The sequence below is a fragment of the Narcine bancroftii genome, chromosome 13, assembly GCF_036971445.1.
Source record: "Narcine bancroftii isolate sNarBan1 chromosome 13, sNarBan1.hap1, whole genome shotgun sequence".
Taxonomy (NCBI): domain Eukaryota; kingdom Metazoa; phylum Chordata; class Chondrichthyes; order Torpediniformes; family Narcinidae; genus Narcine; species Narcine bancroftii.
This window is the reverse complement of record NC_091481.1, coordinates 39,825,601-39,852,877: the sequence shown is the minus strand read 5'-3', so window position 1 is coordinate 39,852,877 and position 27,277 is coordinate 39,825,601.

Sequence of the window (27,277 nt, the reverse complement as noted above, 5' to 3'; positions counted from 1 at the left end):
AGCTGGATGCATCTCTTGCCGGAATAATTATCAGGGACACATGTAGCTGGATGCACCTCTTGCCGGAGTAATTCTCAGGGTCACTTGCAGCTGGATGTAACTCTTGCCGCTGTAATTATCAGGGTCACCTGCAGCTGGATGCACCTCTTACCATAGTAATGATCAGGGACACGTGCAGCTGGATGCACCTCTTGCCAGAGTAATTATCAGGGACACGTGCAGATGGTTGCACCTCTTGCCGGAGTAATTATCAGGGACACGTTGAGCTGGATGCAAATATTGCCAGATTAATTATCAGTGACACATGCAGCTGGATGCACCTCTGGCCGGTGTAATTATCAGGGTCACTTGCAGCTGGATGCACCTCTTGCCAGTGTAATTATCACGGACCCATGCAGCTGGATGCACCTCTTGCCGGAGTAATTATCAGGGACACGTGCAGCTGGATCCACCTCTTGCCGGAGTAATTATCAGGGAAACGTTCAGCTGGATGCAAATCTTGCCAGATTAATTATCAGGGACACATGCAGCTGGATGCATCTCTGGCCGGTGTAATTATCAGGGTCACTTGCAGCTGGATGTAATTCTTGCCAGAGTAATTATCTGGGACACGTGTAGCTGGATTCACCTCTGGCCGGTGTAATTATCAGGGTGGAGTAATTATCAGGGACACGTGTAGCTGGATGCTCCTCTTGCCGGAGTAATTATCAGGGACACATGCAGCTGGATGCACCTCTTGACGAGTAATTATCAGGGACACGTACAGCTGGATGCATCTCTTGCCGGAATAATTATCAGGGACACATGCAGCTGGATGGACCTCTTGCCGGAGTAATTATCAGGGACACGTGCAGCTGGATGCAATTCTTGCCAGTGTAATTATCAAGGACACATGCAGCTGGATGCACCTCTGGCCGGTGTAATTATCAGGGTGGAGTAATTATCAGGGACAAGTGTAGGTGGAAGCTCCTCTTGTCGGAGTAATTATCAGGGATACATGCAGCTGGATGCACCTCTTGCTGGTGTAATTATCAGGGTCACTTGCAGCTGGATAAACCTCTTGCCGGTGTAATTATCAGGGACACATGTAGGTGGATTCACCTCTTGCCAGTGTAATTATCAGGGTCACTTGCAGCTGGATGCACCTCTTGCCGGAGTAATTATCAGGGACACGTGCAGCTCGATGCACCTCTTGCCAGAGTACTTATCAGGGATACGTGCAGCTGGATGCACCTCTTGCCAGTGTAATTATCATGGACACATACAGCTGGATACAACTCTTGCCAGTGTAATTATCAGCGATACTTGAAGTTGGATGCATCTCTTGCCAGAGTAATTATCAGGGACACATGCAGCTGGATGCACCTCTGGCTGATGTAATTATCAGGGTCACCTGCAGCTGGATGCAAATCTTGCCAGTGTAATTATCAGGGACACATGCAGCTGGATGCACCTCTGCCCGGTGTAATTATCAGGGTGGAATAATTATCAGGGACACGTGTAGCTGTATGCACCTCTTGCCGGAGTAATTATCAGGGACATGTGCAGCTGGATGCATCTCTTGCCGGAATAATTATCAGGGACACATGTAGCTGGATGCACCTCTTGCCGGAGTAATTCTCAGGGTCACTTGCAGCTGGATGCACCTCTTTCCGGAGTCATTATCAGGGACACGTGGAGCTGGATGCACCTCTTGCCACTGTAATTATCAGGGACACGTACAGCTGGATGCATCTCTTGCCGGAATAATTATCAGGGACACATGCAGCTGGATGCACCTCTTGCCGGAGTAATTATCAGGGTCACTTGCAGCTGGATGTAACTCTTGCCGCTGTAATTATAAGGTTCACTTGCAGCTGGATGCACCTCTGGCCAGTGTAATTATCAGGGTCACCTGCAGCTGGATGCACCTCTTACCATAGTAATGATCAGGGACACGTGCAGCTGGATGCACCTCTTGCCAGAGTAATTATCAGGAACACGTGCAGATTGATGCACCTCTTGTCTTTTTAATTATCAGGGACACGTGGAGCTGGATGCACCTCTTGCCAGTGTAATTATCATGGACACATACAGCTTCATGCAACTCTTGCCAGTGTAATTATCAGCGATACTTGAAGTTGGATGCACCTCTTATCCAGAGTAATTATCAGGGACACATGCAACTGGATGCACCTCTGGCTGATGTAATTATCAGGGTCACCTGCAGCTGGATGCACCTCTTGCCAGTGTAATTATCAGGGACACATGCAGCTAGATGCACCTCTTGCCGGAGTAATTATCAGGGACACGTGCAGCTGGATGCAACTCTGGCCGGTGTAATTATAATGTTCACTTGCAGCTGGATGCACCTCTTACCAGAGTAATTATCAGGGACACTTGCAGCTGGATGCACCTCTTGCCGGAGTCATTATCAGGGACACGTGCAGCTGGATGCAAATCTTGCCAGTGTAATTATCAAGGACACATGCAGCTAGATGCACCTCTGGCCGGTGTAATTATCAGGGTGGAGTAATTATCAGGGACAAGTGTAGGTGGATGCTCCTCTTGCCGGAGTAATTATCAGGGACACATGCAGCTGGATGCACTTGCCGGTGTAATTATCAGGGACACGTGTAGTTGGATTCACCTCTTGCCAGTGTAATTATCAGGGTCACTTGCAGCTGGATGCACCTCTTGCCGGAGTAATTATCAGGGAAACGTGCAGCTCGATGCACCTCTTGCCAGAGTACTTATCAGGGATACGTGCAGCTGGATGCACCTCTTGCCAGTGTAATTATCATGGACACATACAGCTGGATACAACTCTTGCAGGTGTAATTATCAGCGATACTTGAAGTTGGATGCATCTCTTGCCAGAGTAATTATCAGGGACACATGCAGCTGGATGCACCTCTGGCTGATGTAATTATCTGCGTCACCTGCAGCTCGATGCAAATCTTGCCAGTGTAATTATCAGGGACACATGCAGCTGGATGCACCTCTGGCCGGTGTAATTATCAGGTCGGAGTAATTATCAGGGACACGTGTAGCTGGATGCACCTCTTGCCGGAGTAATTATCAGGGACATGTGCAGCTGGATGCACCTCTTGCCACTGTAATTATCAGGGTGGAGTAATTATCAGGGACACGTGTAGCTGGATGCACCTCTCGCCGGAGTATTATCAGGGACATGTGCAGCTGGATGCATCTCTTGCCGGAATAATTATCAGGGACACATGTAGCTGGATGCACCTCTTGCCGGAGTAATTCTCAGGGTCACTTGCAGCTGGATGTAACTCTTGCCGCTGCAATTATAAGGTTCACTTGCAGCTGGATGCACCTCTGGCCAGTGTAATTATCAGGGTCACCTGCAGCTGGATGCACTTCTTACCATAGTAATGATCAGGGACACGTGCAGCTGGATGCACCTCTTGCTAGAGTAATTATCAGGGACACGTGCAGATGGATGCACCTCTTTCCGGAGTAATTATCAGGGACACGTGCAGCTGGATCCACCTCTTGCCGGAGTAATTATCAGGGAAACGTTCAGCTGGATGCAAATCTTGCCAGATTAATTATCAGGGACACATGCAGCCTGATGCACCTCTGGCCGGTGTAATTTCAGGGTCACTTGCAGCTGGATGTAATTCTTGCCAGAGGAATTATCTGGGACACGTGTAGCTGGATTCACCTCTTGCCAGTGTAATTATCAGGGTCACTTGCAGCTGGATACACATCTTTCCGGAGTAATTATCAGGGACATGTGCAGCTGTATACAACTCTTGTCTTTGTATTTATCAGGGACACGTGCAGCTGGATGCACCTCTTGCCGGAGTAATTATCAGGGTCACTTGCAGCTGGATGCAGCTCTGGCTGATGTAATTATCAGGGTCACCTGCAGCTGGATGCACCTCTTGACACTGTAATTATCAGGGACACATGCAGCTGGATGCACCTCTTGCTGGTGTAATTATCAGGGTCACTTGCAGCTGGATGAACCTCTTGCCGGTATAATTATCAGGGACACGTGCAGCTGGATTCACCTCTTGCCAGTGTAATTATCAGGGTCACTTGCAGCTGGATACACTTCTTGCCGGAGTAATTATCAGGGACATGTGCAGCTGGATGCACCTCTTGTCTTTGTAATTATCAGGGACACATGCAGCTGGATGCACCTCTGGCCTGTGTAATTATCAGGGTGGAGTAATTATCAGGGACAATTGTAGCTGGATGCTCCTCTTGCCGGAGTAATTATCAGGGACACATGCACGTGGATGCACCTCTTGCCGGAGTAATTATCAGGGACATTTGCAGCTGGATGCACCTCTTGCCACTGTAATTACCAGGGACACGCACAGCTGGATGCATCACTTGCCGGAATAATTATCAGGGACACCTGCAGCTGGATGCACCTCTTGCCGGAGTAATTCTCAGGGTCTCTTGCAGCTGGATGTAACTCTTGCCGCTGTAATTATAAGGTTCACTTGCAGCTGGATGCACCTCTGGCCAGTGTAATTATCAGTGTCACCTGCAGATGGATGCACCTCTTACCATAGTAATGATCAGGGACACGTGCAGCTGGATGCACCTCTTGCCAGAGTAATTATCAGGGACACGTGCAGATGGATGCACCTCTTGTCTTTTTAATTATCAGGGACACGTGGAGCTGGATGCACCTCTTGCCTGTGTAATTATCAGGGACACATGCAGCTAGATGCACCTCTGGCCGGTGTAATTATAATGTTCACTTGCAGCTGGATGCACCTCTTACCAGAGTAATTATCAGGTACACATGCAGCTGGATGCACCTCTGGCTGATGTAATTATCAGGAAAACGTGCAGCTGGATGTAACTCTTGCCGCTGTAATTATCTGGGACACATGCAGCTGGATGCACCTCTTGCCGGAGTAATTATCAGGGTCACTTGCAGCTGGCTGTAACTCTTGCTGCTGTATTTATAAGGTCACATGCAGCTGGATGCACCTCTTGTCTTTGTAATTATCAGGGACAGGTGCGGCTGGATGCACCTTTGGCCGCTGTAATTATCAGGGACACATGCAGCTGGATGCACCTCTTGCCAGAGTACTTATCAGGGATACGTGCAGCTGGATGCACCTCTTGCCAGCGTAATTATCATGGACACATACAGCTGGATACAACTCTTGTCAATGTAATTATCAGCAATACTTGAAGTTGGATGCACGTCTTGCCAGAGTAATTATCAGGGACACATGCAGCAGGGTGCACCTCTGGCTGGCGTAAGTATCAGGATCACCTGCAGCGGGATGCACCTCTTGCCAGAGTAATTATCAGTGACCTGTGCAGCTGGATGCACCTCTTGCCGGAGTAATTATCAGGGACACGTGCAGCTGGATGCACCTCTTGCTGGAGTAATTATCAGGGACACGTTCAGCTGGATGCAAATCTTGCCAGATTAATTATCAGGGACACATGCAGCTGGATGCACCTCTGGCCAGTGTAATTATCAGGGTCACTTGCAGCTCGATGTAATTCTTGCCAGAGTAATTACCTGGGACACGTGTAGCTGGATGTTCCTCTTGCCGGAGTAATTATCAGGGACACGTGCAGCTGGATGCACCTCTTGCCAGAGTACTTATCTGGGATACGTGCAGCTGGATGCACCTCATGCCAGTGTAATTATCATGGACACATACAGCTGGATACAACTCTTGCCAATGTAATTATCAGCAATACTTGAAGTTGGATGCACCTCTTGCCAGAGTAGTTATCAGGGACACATGCAGCTGGATGCACCTCTGGCTGATGTAATTATCAGGATCACCTGCAGCTGGATGCACCTCTTGCCAGAGTAATTATCAGGGACACGTTCAGCTGGATGCAAATCTTGCCAGTGTAATTATCAGGGACACATGCAGCTGGATGCACCTCTGGCCGGTGTAATTATCAGGGTGGAGTAATTATCAGGGACAATTGTAGCTGGATGCTCCTCTTGCCGGAGTAATTATCAGGGACACATGCAGGTGGATGCACCTCTTGCCGGAGTAATTATCAGGGACATGTGCAGCTGGATGCAACTCTTGCCGGAGTAATTATCAGGGATACATGCAGCTGGATGCACCTCTTGCCGGAGTAATTATCAGGGACACGTACAGCTGGATGCATCTCTTGCCGGAATAATTAACAGGGATAAATGCAGCTGGATGCACCTCTTGCCGGAGTAATTATCAGGGTCACTTGCAGCTGGATGTAACTCTTGGCGCTGTAATTATAAGGGATACGTTCAGCTGGATGCACCACTTGCCAGAGTAATTATCAGGGACACATGGAGCTGGATGCACCTCTTGCCGGAGTAATTATCAGGGTCACTTGCAGCTGGATGTAACTCTTGCTGCTGTAATTATAAGGGATACGTTCAGCTGGATGCACCACTTGCCATAGTAATTATCATGGACACATACAGCTGGATACAATTCTTGCCAGTGTAATTATCAGCGATACTTGAAGTTGGATGCACCTCTTACCAGAGTAATTATCAGGGACACTTGCAGCTGGATGCACCTCTTGCCGGAGTCATTATCAGGGACACGTGCAGCTGGATGCAATTCTTGCCAGTGTAATTATCAAGGACACATGCAGCTGGATGCACCTCTGGCCGGTGTAATTATCAGGGTGGAGTAATTATCAGGGACAAGTGTAGGTGGAAGCTCCTCTTGCCGGAGTAATTATCAGGGACACATGCAGCTGGATGCACCTCTTGCTGGTGTAATTATCAGGGTCACTTGCAGCTGGATAAACCTCTTGCCGGTGTAATTATCAGGGACACATGTAGGTGGATTCACCTCTTGCCAGTGTAATTATCAGGGTCACTTGCAGCTGGATGCACCTCTTGCCGGAGTAATTATCAGGGACACGTGCAGCTCGATGCACCTCTTGCCAGAGTACTTATCAGGGATACGTGCAGCTGGATGCACCTCTTGCCAGTGTAATTATCATGGACACATACAGCTGGATACAACTCTTGCCAGTGTAATTATCAGCGATACTTGAAGTTGGATGCATCTCTTGCCAGAGTAATTATCAGGGACACATGCAGCTGGATGCACCTCTGGCTGATGTAATTATCAGGGTCACCTGCAGCTGGATGCAAATCTTGCCAGTGTAATTATCAGGGACACATGCAGCTGGATGCACCTCTGCCCGGTGTAATTATCAGGGTGGAATAATTATCAGGGACACGTGTAGCTGTATGCACCTCTTGCCGGAGTAATTATCAGGGACATGTGCAGCTGGATGCATCTCTTGCCGGAATAATTATCAGGGACACATGTAGCTGGATGCACCTCTTGCCGGAGTAATTCTCAGGGTCACTTGCAGCTGGATGTAACTCTTGCCGCTGTAATTATCAGGGTCACCTGCAGCTGGATGCACCTCTTACCATAGTAATGATCAGGGACACGTGCAGCTGGATGCACCTCTTGCCAGAGTAATTATCAGGGACACGTGCAGATGGTTGCACCTCTTGCCGGAGTAATTATCAGGGACACGTTGAGCTGGATGCAAATATTGCCAGATTAATTATCAGTGACACATGCAGCTGGATGCACCTCTGGCCGGTGTAATTATCAGGGTCACTTGCAGCTGGATGCACCTCTTGCCAGTGTAATTATCACGGACCCATGCAGCTGGATGCACCTCTTGCCGGAGTAATTATCAGGGACACGTGCAGCTGGATCCACCTCTTGCCGGAGTAATTATCAGGGAAACGTTCAGCTGGATGCAAATCTTGCCAGATTAATTATCAGGGACACATGCAGCTGGATGCATCTCTGGCCGGTGTAATTATCAGGGTCACTTGCAGCTGGATGTAATTCTTGCCAGAGTAATTATCTGGGACACGTGTAGCTGGATTCACCTCTGGCCGGTGTAATTATCAGGGTGGAGTAATTATCAGGGACACGTGTAGCTGGATGCTCCTCTTGCCGGAGTAATTATCAGGGACACATGCAGCTGGATGCACCTCTTGACGAGTAATTATCAGGGACACGTACAGCTGGATGCATCTCTTGCCGGAATAATTATCAGGGACACATGCAGCTGGATGGACCTCTTGCCGGAGTAATTATCAGGGACACGTGCAGCTGGATGCAATTCTTGCCAGTGTAATTATCAAGGACACATGCAGCTGGATGCACCTCTGGCCGGTGTAATTATCAGGGTGGAGTAATTATCAGGGACAAGTGTAGGTGGAAGCTCCTCTTGTCGGAGTAATTATCAGGGATACATGCAGCTGGATGCACCTCTTGCTGGTGTAATTATCAGGGTCACTTGCAGCTGGATAAACCTCTTGCCGGTGTAATTATCAGGGACACATGTAGGTGGATTCACCTCTTGCCAGTGTAATTATCAGGGTCACTTGCAGCTGGATGCACCTCTTGCCGGAGTAATTATCAGGGACACGTGCAGCTCGATGCACCTCTTGCCAGAGTACGTATCAGGGATACGTGCAGCTGGATGCACCTCTTGCCAGTGTAATTATCATGGACACATACAGCTGGATACAACTCTTGCCAGTGTAATTATCAGCGATACTTGAAGTTGGATGCATCTCTTGCCAGAGTAATTATCAGGGACACATGCAGCTGGATGCACCTCTGGCTGATGTAATTATCAGGGTCACCTGCAGCTGGATGCAAATCTTGCCAGTGTAATTATCAGGGACACATGCAGCTGGATGCACCTCTGCCCGGTGTAATTATCAGGGTGGAATAATTATCAGGGACACGTGTAGCTGTATGCACCTCTTGCCGGAGTAATTATCAGGGACATGTGCAGCTGGATGCATCTCTTGCCGGAATAATTATCAGGGACACATGTAGCTGGATGCACCTCTTGCCGGAGTAATTCTCAGGGTCACTTGCAGCTGGATGCACCTCTTTCCGGAGTCATTATCAGGGACACGTGGAGCTGGATGCACCTCTTGCCACTGTAATTATCAGGGACACGTACAGCTGGATGCATCTCTTGCCGGAATAATTATCAGGGACACATGCAGCTGGATGCACCTCTTGCCGGAGTAATTATCAGGGTCACTTGCAGCTGGATGTAACTCTTGCCGCTGTAATTATAAGGTTCACTTGCAGCTGGATGCACCTCTGGCCAGTGTAATTATCAGGGTCACCTGCAGCTGGATGCACCTCTTACCATAGTAATGATCAGGGACACGTGCAGCTGGATGCACCTCTTGCCAGAGTAATTATCAGGAACACGTGCAGATTGATGCACCTCTTGTCTTTTTAATTATCAGGGACACGTGGAGCTGGATGCACCTCTTGCCAGTGTAATTATCATGGACACATACAGCTTCATGCAACTCTTGCCAGTGTAATTATCAGCGATACTTGAAGTTGGATGCACCTCTTATCCAGAGTAATTATCAGGGACACATGCAACTGGATGCACCTCTGGCTGATGTAATTATCAGGGTCACCTGCAGCTGGATGCACCTCTTGCCAGTGTAATTATCAGGGACACATGCAGCTAGATGCACCTCTTGCCGGAGTAATTATCAGGGACACGTGCAGCTGGATGCAACTCTGGCCGGTGTAATTATAATGTTCACTTGCAGCTGGATGCACCTCTTACCAGAGTAATTATCAGGGACACTTGCAGCTGGATGCACCTCTTGCCGGAGTCATTATCAGGGACACGTGCAGCTGGATGCAAATCTTGCCAGTGTAATTATCAAGGACACATGCAGCTAGATGCACCTCTGGCCGGTGTAATTATCAGGGTGGAGTAATTATCAGGGACAAGTGTAGGTGGATGCTCCTCTTGCCGGAGTAATTATCAGGGACACATGCAGCTGGATGCACTTGCCGGTGTAATTATCAGGGACACGTGTAGTTGGATTCACCTCTTGCCAGTGTAATTATCAGGGTCACTTGCAGCTGGATGCACCTCTTGCCGGAGTAATTATCAGGGAAACGTGCAGCTCGATGCACCTCTTGCCAGAGTACTTATCAGGGATACGTGCAGCTGGATGCACCTCTTGCCAGTGTAATTATCATGGACACATACAGCTGGATACAACTCTTGCAGGTGTAATTATCAGCGATACTTGAAGTTGGATGCATCTCTTGCCAGAGTAATTATCAGGGACACATGCAGCTGGATGCACCTCTGGCTGATGTAATTATCTGCGTCACCTGCAGCTCGATGCAAATCTTGCCAGTGTAATTATCAGGGACACATGCAGCTGGATGCACCTCTGGCCGGTGTAATTATCAGGTCGGAGTAATTATCAGGGACACGTGTAGCTGGATGCACCTCTTGCCGGAGTAATTATCAGGGACATGTGCAGCTGGATGCACCTCTTGCCACTGTAATTATCAGGGTGGAGTAATTATCAGGGACACGTGTAGCTGGATGCACCTCTCGCCGGAGTATTATCAGGGACATGTGCAGCTGGATGCATCTCTTGCCGGAATAATTATCAGGGACACATGTAGCTGGATGCACCTCTTGCCGGAGTAATTCTCAGGGTCACTTGCAGCTGGATGTAACTCTTGCCGCTGCAATTATAAGGTTCACTTGCAGCTGGATGCACCTCTGGCCAGTGTAATTATCAGGGTCACCTGCAGCTGGATGCACTTCTTACCATAGTAATGATCAGGGACACGTGCAGCTGGATGCACCTCTTGCTAGAGTAATTATCAGGGACACGTGCAGATGGATGCACCTCTTTCCGGAGTAATTATCAGGGACACGTGCAGCTGGATCCACCTCTTGCCGGAGTAATTATCAGGGAAACGTTCAGCTGGATGCAAATCTTGCCAGATTAATTATCAGGGACACATGCAGCCTGATGCACCTCTGGCCGGTGTAATTTCAGGGTCACTTGCAGCTGGATGTAATTCTTGCCAGAGGAATTATCTGGGACACGTGTAGCTGGATTCACCTCTTGCCAGTGTAATTATCAGGGTCACTTGCAGCTGGATACACATCTTTCCGGAGTAATTATCAGGGACATGTGCAGCTGTATACAACTCTTGTCTTTGTATTTATCAGGGACACGTGCAGCTGGATGCACCTCTTGCCGGAGTAATTATCAGGGTCACTTGCAGCTGGATGCAGCTCTGGCTGATGTAATTATCAGGGTCACCTGCAGCTGGATGCACCTCTTGACACTGTAATTATCAGGGACACATGCAGCTGGATGCACCTCTTGCTGGTGTAATTATCAGGGTCACTTGCAGCTGGATGAACCTCTTGCCGGTATAATTATCAGGGACACGTGCAGCTGGATTCACCTCTTGCCAGTGTAATTATCAGGGTCACTTGCAGCTGGATACACTTCTTGCCGGAGTAATTATCAGGGACATGTGCAGCTGGATGCACCTCTTGTCTTCGTAATTATCAGGGACACATGCAGCTGGATGCACCTCTGGCCTGTGTAATTATCAGGGTGGAGTAATTATCAGGGACAATTGTAGCTGGATGCTCCTCTTGCCGGAGTAATTATCAGGGACACATGCACGTGGATGCACCTCTTGCCGGAGTAATTATCAGGGACATTTGCAGCTGGATGCACCTCTTGCCACTGTAATTACCAGGGACACGCACAGCTGGATGCATCACTTGCCGGAATAATTATCAGGGACACCTGCAGCTGGATGCACCTCTTGCCGGAGTAATTCTCAGGGTCTCTTGCAGCTGGATGTAACTCTTGCCGCTGTAATTATAAGGTTCACTTGCAGCTGGATGCACCTCTGGCCAGTGTAATTATCAGTGTCACCTGCAGATGGATGCACCTCTTACCATAGTAATGATCAGGGACACGTGCAGCTGGATGCACCTCTTGCCAGAGTAATTATCAGGGACACGTGCAGATGGATGCACCTCTTGTCTTTTTAATTATCAGGGACACGTGGAGCTGGATGCACCTCTTGCCTGTGTAATTATCAGGGACACATGCAGCTAGATGCACCTCTGGCCGGTGTAATTATAATGTTCACTTGCAGCTGGATGCACCTCTTACCAGAGTAATTATCAGGTACACATGCAGCTGGATGCACCTCTGGCTGATGTAATTATCAGGAAAACGTGCAGCTGGATGTAACTCTTGCCGCTGTAATTATCTGGGACACATGCAGCTGGATGCACCTCTTGCCGGAGTAATTATCAGGGTCACTTGCAGCTGGCTGTAACTCTTGCTGCTGTATTTATAAGGTCACATGCAGCTGGATGCACCTCTTGTCTTTGTAATTATCAGGGACAGGTGCGGCTGGATGCACCTTTGGCCGCTGTAATTATCAGGGACACATGCAGCTGGATGCACCTCTTGCCAGAGTACTTATCAGGGATACGTGCAGCTGGATGCACCTCTTGCCAGCGTAATTATCATGGACACATACAGCTGGATACAACTCTTGTCAATGTAATTATCAGCAATACTTGAAGTTGGATGCACGTCTTGCCAGAGTAATTATCAGGGACACATGCAGCAGGGTGCACCTCTGGCTGGCGTAAGTATCAGGATCACCTGCAGCGGGATGCACCTCTTGCCAGAGTAATTATCAGTGACCTGTGCAGCTGGATGCACCTCTTGCCGGAGTAATTATCAGGGACACGTGCAGCTGGATGCACCTCTTGCTGGAGTAATTATCAGGGACACGTTCAGCTGGATGCAAATCTTGCCAGATTAATTATCAGGGACACATGCAGCTGGATGCACCTCTGGCCAGTGTAATTATCAGGGTCACTTGCAGCTCGATGTAATTCTTGCCAGAGTAATTACCTGGGACACGTGTAGCTGGATGTTCCTCTTGCCGGAGTAATTATCAGGGACACGTGCAGCTGGATGCACCTCTTGCCAGAGTACTTATCTGGGATACGTGCAGCTGGATGCACCTCATGCCAGTGTAATTATCATGGACACATACAGCTGGATACAACTCTTGCCAATGTAATTATCAGCAATACTTGAAGTTGGATGCACCTCTTGCCAGAGTAGTTATCAGGGACACATGCAGCTGGATGCACCTCTGGCTGATGTAATTATCAGGATCACCTGCAGCTGGATGCACCTCTTGCCAGAGTAATTATCAGGGACACGTTCAGCTGGATGCAAATCTTGCCAGTGTAATTATCAGGGACACATGCAGCTGGATGCACCTCTGGCCGGTGTAATTATCAGGGTGGAGTAATTATCAGGGACAATTGTAGCTGGATGCTCCTCTTGCCGGAGTAATTATCAGGGACACATGCAGGTGGATGCACCTCTTGCCGGAGTAATTATCAGGGACATGTGCAGCTGGATGCAACTCTTGCCGGAGTAATTATCAGGGATACATGCAGCTGGATGCACCTCTTGCCGGAGTAATTATCAGGGACACGTACAGCTGGATGCATCTCTTGCCGGAATAATTAACAGGGATAAATGCAGCTGGATGCACCTCTTGCCGGAGTAATTATCAGGGTCACTTGCAGCTGGATGTAACTCTTGGCGCTGTAATTATAAGGGATACGTTCAGCTGGATGCACCACTTGCCAGAGTAATTATCAGGGACACATGGAGCTGGATGCACCTCTTGCCGGAGTAATTATCAGGGTCACTTGCAGCTGGATGTAACTCTTGCTGCTGTAATTATAAGGGATACGTTCAGCTGGATGCACCACTTGCCATAGTAATTATCATGGACACATACAGCTGGATACAATTCTTGCCAGTGTAATTATCAGCGATACTTGAAGTTGGATGCACCTCTTACCAGAGTAATTATCAGGGACACTTGCAGCTGGATGCACCTCTTGCCGGAGTCATTATCAGGGACACGTGCAGCTGGATGCAATTCTTGCCAGTGTAATTATCAAGGACACATGCAGCTGGATGCACCTCTGGCCGGTGTAATTATCAGGGTGGAGTAATTATCAGGGACAAGTGTAGGTGGAAGCTCCTCTTGCCGGAGTAATTATCAGGGACACATGCAGCTGGATGCACCTCTTGCTGGTGTAATTATCAGGGTCACTTGCAGCTGGATAAACCTCTTGCCGGTGTAATTATCAGGGACACATGTAGGTGGATTCACCTCTTGCCAGTGTAATTATCAGGGTCACTTGCAGCTGGATGCACCTCTTGCCGGAGTAATTATCAGGGACACGTGCAGCTCGATGCACCTCTTGCCAGAGTACTTATCAGGGATACGTGCAGCTGGATGCACCTCTTGCCAGTGTAATTATCATGGACACATACAGCTGGATACAACTCTTGCCAGTGTAATTATCAGCGATACTTGAAGTTGGATGCATCTCTTGCCAGAGTAATTATCAGGGACACATGCAGCTGGATGCACCTCTGGCTGATGTAATTATCAGGGTCACCTGCAGCTGGATGCAAATCTTGCCAGTGTAATTATCAGGGACACATGCAGCTGGATGCACCTCTGCCCGGTGTAATTATCAGGGTGGAATAATTATCAGGGACACGTGTAGCTGTATGCACCTCTTGCCGGAGTAATTATCAGGGACATGTGCAGCTGGATGCATCTCTTGCCGGAATAATTATCAGGGACACATGTAGCTGGATGCACCTCTTGCCGGAGTAATTCTCAGGGTCACTTGCAGCTGGATGTAACTCTTGCCGCTGTAATTATCAGGGTCACCTGCAGCTGGATGCACCTCTTACCATAGTAATGATCAGGGACACGTGCAGCTGGATGCACCTCTTGCCAGAGTAATTATCAGGGACACGTGCAGATGGTTGCACCTCTTGCCGGAGTAATTATCAGGGACACGTTGAGCTGGATGCAAATATTGCCAGATTAATTATCAGTGACACATGCAGCTGGATGCACCTCTGGCCGGTGTAATTATCAGGGTCACTTGCAGCTGGATGCACCTCTTGCCAGTGTAATTATCACGGACCCATGCAGCTGGATGCACCTCTTGCCGGAGTAATTATCAGGGACACGTGCAGCTGGATCCACCTCTTGCCGGAGTAATTATCAGGGAAACGTTCAGCTGGATGCAAATCTTGCCAGATTAATTATCAGGGACACATGCAGCTGGATGCATCTCTGGCCGGTGTAATTATCAGGGTCACTTGCAGCTGGATGTAATTCTTGCCAGAGTAATTATCTGGGACACGTGTAGCTGGATTCACCTCTGGCCGGTGTAATTATCAGGGTGGAGTAATTATCAGGGACACGTGTAGCTGGATGCTCCTCTTGCCGGAGTAATTATCAGGGACACATGCAGCTGGATGCACCTCTTGACGAGTAATTATCAGGGACACGTACAGCTGGATGCATCTCTTGCCGGAATAATTATCAGGGACACATGCAGCTGGATGGACCTCTTGCCGGAGTAATTATCAGGGACACGTGCAGCTGGATGCAATTCTTGCCAGTGTAATTATCAAGGACACATGCAGCTGGATGCACCTCTGGCCGGTGTAATTATCAGGGTGGAGTAATTATCAGGGACAAGTGTAGGTGGAAGCTCCTCTTGTCGGAGTAATTATCAGGGATACATGCAGCTGGATGCACCTCTTGCTGGTGTAATTATCAGGGTCACTTGCAGCTGGATAAACCTCTTGCCGGTGTAATTATCAGGGACACATGTAGGTGGATTCACCTCTTGCCAGTGTAATTATCAGGGTCACTTGCAGCTGGATGCACCTCTTGCCGGAGTAATTATCAGGGACACGTGCAGCTCGATGCACCTCTTGCCAGAGTACGTATCAGGGATACGTGCAGCTGGATGCACCTCTTGCCAGTGTAATTATCATGGACACATACAGCTGGATACAACTCTTGCCAGTGTAATTATCAGCGATACTTGAAGTTGGATGCATCTCTTGCCAGAGTAATTATCAGGGACACATGCAGCTGGATGCACCTCTGGCTGATGTAATTATCAGGGTCACCTGCAGCTGGATGCAAATCTTGCCAGTGTAATTATCAGGGACACATGCAGCTGGATGCACCTCTGCCCGGTGTAATTATCAGGGTGGAATAATTATCAGGGACACGTGTAGCTGTATGCACCTCTTGCCGGAGTAATTATCAGGGACATGTGCAGCTGGATGCATCTCTTGCCGGAATAATTATCAGGGACACATGTAGCTGGATGCACCTCTTGCCGGAGTAATTCTCAGGGTCACTTGCAGCTGGATGCACCTCTTTCCGGAGTCATTATCAGGGACACGTGGAGCTGGATGCACCTCTTGCCACTGTAATTATCAGGGACACGTACAGCTGGATGCATCTCTTGCCGGAATAATTATCAGGGACACATGCAGCTGGATGCACCTCTTGCCGGAGTAATTATCAGGGTCACTTGCAGCTGGATGTAACTCTTGCCGCTGTAATTATAAGGTTCACTTGCAGCTGGATGCACCTCTGGCCAGTGTAATTATCAGGGTCACCTGCAGCTGGATGCACCTCTTACCATAGTAATGATCAGGGACACGTGCAGCTGGATGCACCTCTTGCCAGAGTAATTATCAGGAACACGTGCAGATTGATGCACCTCTTGTCTTTTTAATTATCAGGGACACGTGGAGCTGGATGCACCTCTTGCCAGTGTAATTATCATGGACACATACAGCTTCATGCAACTCTTGCCAGTGTAATTATCAGCGATACTTGAAGTTGGATGCACCTCTTATCCAGAGTAATTATCAGGGACACATGCAACTGGATGCACCTCTGGCTGATGTAATTATCAGGGTCACCTGCAGCTGGATGCACCTCTTGCCAGTGTAATTATCAGGGACACATGCAGCTAGATGCACCTCTTGCCGGAGTAATTATCAGGGACACGTGCAGCTGGATGCAACTCTGGCCGGTGTAATTATAATGTTCACTTGCAGCTGGATGCACCTCTTACCAGAGTAATTATCAGGGACACTTGCAGCTGGATGCACCTCTTGCCGGAGTCATTATCAGGGACACGTGCAGCTGGATGCAAATCTTGCCAGTGTAATTATCAAGGACACATGCAGCTAGATGCACCTCTGGCCGGTGTAATTATCAGGGTGGAGTAATTATCAGGGACAAGTGTAGGTGGATGCTCCTCTTGCCGGAGTAATTATCAGGGACACATGCAGCTGGATGCACTTGCCGGTGTAATTATCAGGGACACGTGTAGTTGGATTCACCTCTTGCCAGTGTAATTATCAGGGTCACTTGCAGCTGGATGCACCTCTTGCCGGAGTAATTATCAGGGAAACGTGCAGCTCGATGCACCTCTTGCCAGAGTACTTATCAGGGATACGTGCAGCTGGATGCACCTCTTGCCAGTGTAATTATCATGGACACATACAGCTGGATACAACTCTTGCAGGTGTAATTATCAGCGATACTTGAAGTTGGATGCATCTCTTGCCAGAGTAATTATCAGGGACACATGCAGCTGGATGCACCTCTGGCTGATGTAATTATCTGCGTCACCTGCAGCTCGATGCAAATCTTGCCAGTGTAATTATCAGGGACACATGCAGCTGGATGCACCTCTGGCCGGTGTAATTATCAGGTCGGAGTAATTATCAGGGACACGTGTAGCTGGATGCACCTCTTGCCGGAGTAATTATCAGGGACATGTGCAGCTGGATGCACCTCTTGCCACTGTAATTATCAGGGTGGAGTAATTATCAGGGACACGTGTAGCTGGATGCACCTCTCGCCGGAGTATTATCAGGGACATGTGCAGCTGGATGCATCTCTTGCCGGAATAATTATCAGGGACACATGTAGCTGGATGCACCTCTTGCCGGAGTAATTCTCAGGGTCACTTGCAGCTGGATGTAACTCTTGCCGCTGCAATTATAAGGTTCACTTGCAGCTGGATGCACCTCTGGCCAGTGTAATTATCAGGGTCACCTGCAGCTGGATGCACTTCTTACCATAGTAATGATCAGGGACACGTGCAGCTGGATGCACCTCTTGCTAGAGTAATTATCAGGGACACGTGCAGATGGATGCACCTCTTTCCGGAGTAATTATCAGGGACACGTGCAGCTGGATCCACCTCTTGCCGGAGTAATTATCAGGGAAACGTTCAGCTGGATGCAAATCTTGCCAGATTAATTATCAGGGACACATGCAGCCTGATGCACCTCTGGCCGGTGTAATTTCAGGGTCACTTGCAGCTGGATGTAATTCTTGCCAGAGGAATTATCTGGGACACGTGTAGCTGGATTCACCTCTTGCCAGTGTAATTATCAGGGTCACTTGCAGCTGGATACACATCTTTCCGGAGTAATTATCAGGGACATGTGCAGCTGTATACAACTCTTGTCTTTGTATTTATCAGGGACACGTGCAGCTGGATGCACCTCTTGCCGGAGTAATTATCAGGGTCACTTGCAGCTGGATGCAGCTCTGGCTGATGTAATTATCAGGGTCACCTGCAGCTGGATGCACCTCTTGACACTGTAATTATCAGGGACACATGCAGCTGGATGCACCTCTTGCTGGTGTAATTATCAGGGTCACTTGCAGCTGGATGAACCTCTTGCCGGTATAATTATCAGGGACACGTGCAGCTGGATTCACCTCTTGCCAGTGTAATTATCAGGGTCACTTGCAGCTGGATACACTTCTTGCCGGAGTAATTATCAGGGACATGTGCAGCTGGATGCACCTCTTGTCTTCGTAATTATCAGGGACACATGCAGCTGGATGCACCTCTGGCCTGTGTAATTATCAGGGTGGAGTAATTATCAGGGACAATTGTAGCTGGATGCTCCTCTTGCCGGAGTAATTATCAGGGACACATGCACGTGGATGCACCTCTTGCCGGAGTAATTATCAGGGACATTTGCAGCTGGATGCACCTCTTGCCACTGTAATTACCAGGGACACGCACAGCTGGATGCATCACTTGCCGGAATAATTATCAGGGACACCTGCAGCTGGATGCACCTCTTGCCGGAGTAATTCTCAGGGTCTCTTGCAGCTGGATGTAACTCTTGCCGCTGTAATTATAAGGTTCACTTGCAGCTGGATGCACCTCTGGCCAGTGTAATTATCAGTGTCACCTGCAGATGGATGCACCTCTTACCATAGTAATGATCAGGGACACGTGCAGCTGGATGCACCTCTTGCCAGAGTAATTATCAGGGACACGTGCAGATGGATGCACCTCTTGTCTTTTTAATTATCAGGGACACGTGGAGCTGGATGCACCTCTTGCCTGTGTAATTATCAGGGACACATGCAGCTAGATGCACCTCTGGCCGGTGTAATTATAATGTTCACTTGCAGCTGGATGCACCTCTTACCAGAGTAATTATCAGGTACACATGCAGCTGGATGCACCTCTGGCTGATGTAATTATCAGGAAAACGTGCAGCTGGATGTAACTCTTGCCGCTGTAATTATCTGGGACACATGCAGCTGGATGCACCTCTTGCCGGAGTAATTATCAGGGTCACTTGCAGCTGGCTGTAACTCTTGCTGCTGTATTTATAAGGTCACATGCAGCTGGATGCACCTCTTGTCTTTGTAATTATCAGGGACAGGTGCGGCTGGATGCACCTTTGGCCGCTGTAATTATCAGGGACACATGCAGCTGGATGCACCTCTTGCCAGAGTACTTATCAGGGATACGTGCAGCTGGATGCACCTCTTGCCAGCGTAATTATCATGGACACATACAGCTGGATACAACTCTTGTCAATGTAATTATCAGCAATACTTGAAGTTGGATGCACGTCTTGCCAGAGTAATTATCAGGGACACATGCAGCAGGGTGCACCTCTGGCTGGCGTAAGTATCAGGATCACCTGCAGCGGGATGCACCTCTTGCCAGAGTAATTATCAGTGACCTGTGCAGCTGGATGCACCTCTTGCCGGAGTAATTATCAGGGACACGTGCAGCTGGATGCACCTCTTGCTGGAGTAATTATCAGGGACACGTTCAGCTGGATGCAAATCTTGCCAGATTAATTATCAGGGACACATGCAGCTGGATGCACCTCTGGCCAGTGTAATTATCAGGGTCACTTGCAGCTCGATGTAATTCTTGCCAGAGTAATTACCTGGGACACGTGTAGCTGGATGTTCCTCTTGCCGGAGTAATTATCAGGGACACGTGCAGCTGGATGCACCTCTTGCCAGAGTACTTATCTGGGATACGTGCAGCTGGATGCACCTCATGCCAGTGTAATTATCATGGACACATACAGCTGGATACAACTCTTGCCAATGTAATTATCAGCAATACTTGAAGTTGGATGCACCTCTTGCCAGAGTAGTTATCAGGGACACATGCAGCTGGATGCACCTCTGGCTGATGTAATTATCAGGATCACCTGCAGCTGGATGCACCTCTTGCCAGAGTAATTATCAGGGACACGTTCAGCTGGATGCAAATCTTGCCAGTGTAATTATCAGGGACACATGCAGCTGGATGCACCTCTGGCCGGTGTAATTATCAGGGTGGAGTAATTATCAGGGACAATTGTAGCTGGATGCTCCTCTTGCCGGAGTAATTATCAGGGACACATGCAGGTGGATGCACCTCTTGCCGGAGTAATTATCAGGGACATGTGCAGCTGGATGCAACTCTTGCCGGAGTAATTATCAGGGATACATGCAGCTGGATGCACCTCTTGCCGGAGTAATTATCAGGGACACGTACAGCTGGATGCATCTCTTGCCGGAATAATTAACAGGGATAAATGCAGCTGGATGCACCTCTTGCCGGAGTAATTATCAGGGTCACTTGCAGCTGGATGTAACTCTTGGCGCTGTAATTATAAGGGATACGTTCAGCTGGATGCACCACTTGCCAGAGTAATTATCAGGGACACATGGAGCTGGATGCACCTCTTGCCGGAGTAATTATCAGGGTCACTTGCAGCTGGATGTAACTCTTGCTGCTGTAATTATAAGGGATACGTTCAGCTGGATGCACCACTTGCCATAGTAATTATCATGGACACATACAGCTGGATACAACTCTTGCCAGTGTAATTATCAGCGATACTTGAAGTTGGATGCACCTCTTGCCAGAGTAATTATCAGGGACACATGCAGCTGGATGCACCTCTGGCTGATGTAATTATCAGGGTCACCTGCAGCTGGATGCAAATCTTGCCAGTGTAATTATCAGGGACAAATGCAGCTGGATGCAGCTCTGGCCGGTGTAATTATCAGGGTGGAGTAATTATCAGGGACACGTGTAGCTGGTTGCTCCTCTTGCCGGAGTAATTATCAGGGACACATGGAGATGGATGCACCTATTGCCGGAGTAATTATCAGGGACATGTGCAGCTGGATGCACCTTTTGCCACTGTAATTATCAGGGTCACGCCCAGCTGGATTCATCTCTTGCCGGAATAATTATCAGGGACACATGCAGCTAGTTGAACCTCTTGCCGGAGTAATTCTCAGGGTCACTTGCAGCTGGATGTAACTCTTGCCGCTGTAATTATAAGGTTCACTTGCAGCTGGATGCACCTCTGGCCAGTGTAATTATCAGGATCACCTGCAGCTGGATGCACCTCTTACCATAGTAATGATCAGGGACACGTGCAGCTGGATGCACCTCTTGCCAGAGTAATTATCATGGACACGTGCAGCTGGATGCACCTCTTGCCGGAGTAATTATCAGGGACACGTTCAGCTGGATGCAAATATTGCCAGATTCATTATCAGGGACACATGCAGCTGGATGCACCTCTTGTCTTTGTAATTATCAGGAAAACGTGCAGCTGGATGTAACTCTTGCCGCTGTAATTATCAGGGACACATGCAGCTGGATGCACCTCTTGCCGGAGTAATTATCAGGGTCACTTGCAGCTGGCTGTAACTCTTGCTGCTGTATTTATAAGGTCACATGCAGCTGGATGCACCTCTTGTCTTTGTAATTATCAGGGACACGTGCGGCTGGATGCACCTTTGGCCGCTGTAATTATCAGGGACACATGCAGCTGGATGCACCTCTTGCCAGAGTACTTATCAGGGATACGTGCAGCTGGATGCACCTCTTGCCAGCGTAATTATCATGGACACATACAGCTGGATACAACTCTTGTCAATGTAATTATCAGCAATACTTGAAGTTGGATGCACGTCTTGCCAGAGTAATTATCAGGGACACATGCAGCAGGGTGCACCTCTGGCTGGCGTAATTATCAGGATCACCTGCAGCTGGATGCACCTCATGCCAGAGTAATTATCAGTGACCTGTGCAGCTGGATGCACCTCTTGCCGGAGTAATTATCAGGGACACGTGCAGCTGGATGCACCTCTTGCCGGAGTAATTATCAGGGACACGTTCAGCTGGATGCAAATCTTGCCAGATTAATTATCAGGGACACATGCAGCTGGATGCACCTCTGGCCAGTGTAATTATCAGGGTCACTTGCAGCTCGATGTAATTCTTGCCAGAGTAATTATCTGGGACACGTGTAGCTGGATGTTCCTCTTGCCGGAGTAATTATCAGGGACACGTGCAGCTGGATGCACCTCTTGCCAGAGTACTTATCTGGGATACGTTCAGCTGGATGCACCTCATGCCAGTGTAATTATCATGGACACATACAGCTGGATACAACTCTTGCTAATGTAATTGTCAGCAATACTTGAAGTTGGATGCACCTCTTGCCAGAGTAGTTATCAGGGACACATGCAGCTGGATGCACCTCTGGCTGATGTAATTATCAGGATCACCTGCAGCTGGATGCACCTCTTGCCAGAGTAATTATCAGGGACACGTTCAGCTGGATGCAAATCTTGCCAGTGTAATTATCAGGGACACGTACAGCTGGATGCACCTCTGGCCGGTGTAATTATCAGGGTGGAGTAATTATCAGGGACAATTGTAGCTGGATGCTCCTCTTGCCTTTAGTAATTATCAGGGACACATGCAGGTGGATGCACCTCTTGCCGGAGTAATTATCAGGGACATGTGCAGCTGGATGCAACTCTTACCGGAGTAATTATTAGGGATACATGCAGCTGGATGCACCTCTTGCCGGAGTAATTATCAGGGACACGTACAGCTGGATGCATCTCTTGCCGGAATAATTAACAGGGATAAATGCAGCTGGATGCACCTCTTGCCGGAGTAATTATCAGGGTCCCTTGCAGCTGGATGTAACTCTTGGCGCTGTAATTATAAGGGATACGTTCAGCTGGATGCACCACTTGCCAGAGTAATTATCAGGGACACATGGAGCTGGATGCACCTCTTGCCGGAGTAATTATCAGGGTCACTTGCAGCTGGATGTAACTCTTGCTGCTGTAATTATAAGGGATACGTTCAGCTGGAGGCACCACTTGCCAGAGTAATTATCATGGACACATACAGCTGGATACAACTCTTGCCAGTGTAATTATCAGCGATACTTGAAGTTGGATGCACCTCTTGCCAGAGTAATTATCAGGGACACATGCAGCTGGATGCACCTCTGGCTGATGTAATTATCAGGGTCACCTGCAGCTGGATGCAAATCTTGCCAGTATAATTATCAGGGACAAATGCAGCTGGATGCACCTCTGGCCGGTGTAATTATCAGGGTGGAGTAATTATCAGGGACACGTGTAGCTGGATGCTCCTCTTGCCGGAGTAATTATCAGGGACACATGCAGCTGGATGCACCTATTGCCGGAGTAATTATCAGGGACATGTGCAGCTGGATGCACCTTTTGCCACTGTAATTATCAGGGACACTTCCAGCTGGATGCATCTCTTGCCGGAATAATTATCAGGGACACATGCAGCTAGTTGAACCTCTTGCCGGAGTAATTCTCAGGGTCACTTGCAGCTGGATGTAACTCTTGCCGCTGTAATTATAAGGTTCACTTGCAGCTGGATGCACCTCTGGCCAGTGTAATTATCAGGGTCACCTGCAGCTGGATGCACCTCTTACCATAGTAATGATCAGGGACACGTGCAGCTGGATGCACCTCTTGCCAGAGTAATTATCATGGACACGTGCAGCTGGATGCACCTCTTGCCGGAGTAATTATCAGGGACACGTTCAGCTGGATGCAAATATTGCCAGATTCATTATCAGGGACACATGCAGCTGGACGCACCTCTGGCCGGTGTAATTATCAGGGTCACTTGCAGCTGGATGCACCTCTTGCCAGAGTAATTATAAGGGACCCGTGCAGCTGGATGCACCTCTTGCCGGAGTAATTATCAGGGACACGTGCAGCTGGATCCACCTCTTGCCGGAGTAATTATCAGGGACACGTTCAGCTGGATGCAAATCTTGCCAGATTAATATTCAGGGACACATGCAGCTGGATGCACCTCTGGCCAGTGTAATTATCAGGGATACGTGCAGCTGGATGCACCTCTTGCCAGTGTAATTATCATGGACACATACAGCTGGATACATCTCTTGCCAATGTAATTATCAGCAATACTTGAAGTTGGATGCAGCTCTTGCCAGAGTAATTATCAGGGACACATGAAGCTGGATGCACCTCTGGCCGGTGTAATTATCAGGGTGGAGTAATTATCACGGACACGTGTAGCTGAATGCTCCTCTTGCCGGAGTAATTATCAGGGACACATGCAGCTGGATGCACCTCTTGCCACTGTAATTATCAGGAACATGTGCAGCTGGATGCACCTCTTGCCACTATAATTATCAGGGACACGCACAGCTGGATGCATCACTTGCCGGAATAATTATCAGGGACACATGCAGCTGGATGTAACTCTTGCCGCTGTAATTATAAGGTTCACTTGCAGCTGGATGCACCTCTGGCCAGTGTAATTATCAGGGTCACCTGCAGCTGGATGCACCTCTTACCATAGTAATGATCAGGGACACGTGCAGCTGGATGCACCTCTTGCCAGAGTAATTATCAGGGACACGTGCAGATGGATGCACCTCTTGTCTTTTTAATTATCAGGGACACGTGGAGCTGGATGCACCTCTTGCCAGTGTAATTATCATGGACACATACAGCTGCATGCAACTCTTGCTAGTGTAATTATCAGCGATACTTGAAGTTGGATGCACCTCTTATCCAGAGTAATTATCAGGGACACATGCAGTTGGATGCACCTCTGGCTGATGTAATTATCAGGGTCACCTGCAGCTGGATGCACCTCTTGCCAGTGTAATTATCAGGGAGACATGCAGCTAGATGCACCTCTGGCCGGTGTAATTATAATGTTCACTTGCAGCTGGATGCACCTCTTACCAGAGTAATTATCAGGTACACATGCAGCTGGATGCACCTCTTGTCTTTGTAATTATCAGGAAAACGTGCAGCTGGATGTAACTCTTGCCGCTGTAATTATCAGGTACACATGCAGCTGGATGCACCTCTTGTCTTTGTAATTATCAGGAAAACGTGCAGCTGAATGCACCTCTAGCCAGAGTAATTATCAGGGACACGTTCAGCTGGATGCACCTCTGGCCGGTGTAATTATCAGTGTGGAGTAATTATCAGGGACAATTGTAGCTGGATGCTCCTCTTGCGGGAGTAATTATCAGGGACATGTGCAGCTGGATGCACCTCTTGCCACTGTAATTATCAGGGACACGCACAGCTGGATGCATCACTTGCCGGAATAATTATCAGGGACACATGCAGCTGGATGCACCTCTTGCCGGAGTAATTCTCAGGGTCACTTGCAGCTGGATGTAACTCTTGCCGCTGTAATTATAAGGTTCACTTGCAGCTGGATGCACCTCTGGCCAGTGTAATTATCAGGGTCACCTGCAGCTGGAGGCACCTCTTGTCTTTTTAATTATCAGGGACACGTGGAGCTGGATGCACCTCTTGCCAGTGTAATTATCATGGACACATACAGCTGCATGCAACTCTTGCCAGTGTAATTATCAGCGATACTTGAAGTTGGATGCACCTCTTATCCAGAGTAATTATCAGGGACACATGCAGCTGGATGCACCTCTGGCTGATGTAATTATCAGGGTCACCTGCAGCTGGATGTACCTCTTGCCAGTGTAATTATCAGGGACACATGCAGCTAGATGCACCTCTGGCCGGTGTAATTATAATGTTCACTTGCAGCTGGATGCACCTCTTACCAGAGTAATTATCAGGTACACATGCAGCTGGATGCACCTCTTGTCTTTGTAATTATCAGGGTCACTTGCAGCTGGCTGTAACTCTTGCTGCTCTATTTATAAGGTCACATGCAGCTGGATGCACCTCTTGTCTTTGTAATTATCAGGGACACGTGCGGCTGGATGCACCTTTGGCCGCTGTAATTATCAGGGACACATGCAGCTGGATGCACCTCTTGCCAGAGTACTTATCAGGGATACGTGCAGCTGGATGCACCTTTGGCCGCTGTAATTATCAGGGACACATGCAGCTGGATGCACCTCTTGCCAGAGTACTTATCAGGGATACGTGCAGCTGGATGCACCTCTTGCCAGAGTACTTATCAGGGATACGTGCAGCTGGATGCACGTCTTGCCAGAGTAATTATCAGGGACACATGCAGCAGGGTGCACCTCTGTCTGGCGTAATTATCAGGATCACCTGCAGCTGGATGCACCTCTTGCCAGAGTAATTATCAGTGACCTGTGCAGCTGGATGCACCTCTTGCCGGAGTAATTATCAGGGACACGTGCAGCTGGATGCACCTTTTGCTGGTGTAATTATCAGGGTCACTTGCAGCTGGATGAACCTCTTGCCGGTATAATTATCAGGGACACGTGCAGCTGGATTCACCTCTTGCCAGTGTAATTATCAGGGTCACTTGCAGCTGGATGCACCTCTTGCCGGAGTAATTATCAGGGACATGTGCAGCTGGACGCACCTCGTGTCTTTGTAATTATCAGGGACACGTGCAGCTGGATGCACCTCTTGCCGGAGTAATTATCAGGGTCACTTGCAGCTGGATGCACCTCTGTCTGGTGTAATTATCAGGATCACCTGCAGCTGGATGCACCTCTTGCCAGAGTAATTATCAGGGACACTTGCAGCTGGATGCACCTCTGGCCGGTGTAATTATCAGGGTGGAGTAATTATCAGGGACACGTGTAGCTGGATGCTCCTCTTGCCGGAGTAATTATCAGGGACACATGCAGCTGGATGCACCTCTTGCCGAGTAATTATCAGGGACACGTACAGCTGGATGCATCTCTTGCCGGAATAATTATCAGGGACACATGCAGCTGGATGCACCTCTTGCCGGAGTAATTATCAGGGTCACTTGCAGCTGGATGTAACTCTTGCCGCTGTAATTATAAGGTTCACTTGAAGCTGGATGCACCTCTGGCCAGGGTAATGATCAGGGTCACCTGCAGCTGGATGCACCTCTTACCATAGTAATGATCAGGGACACGTGGAGCTGGATG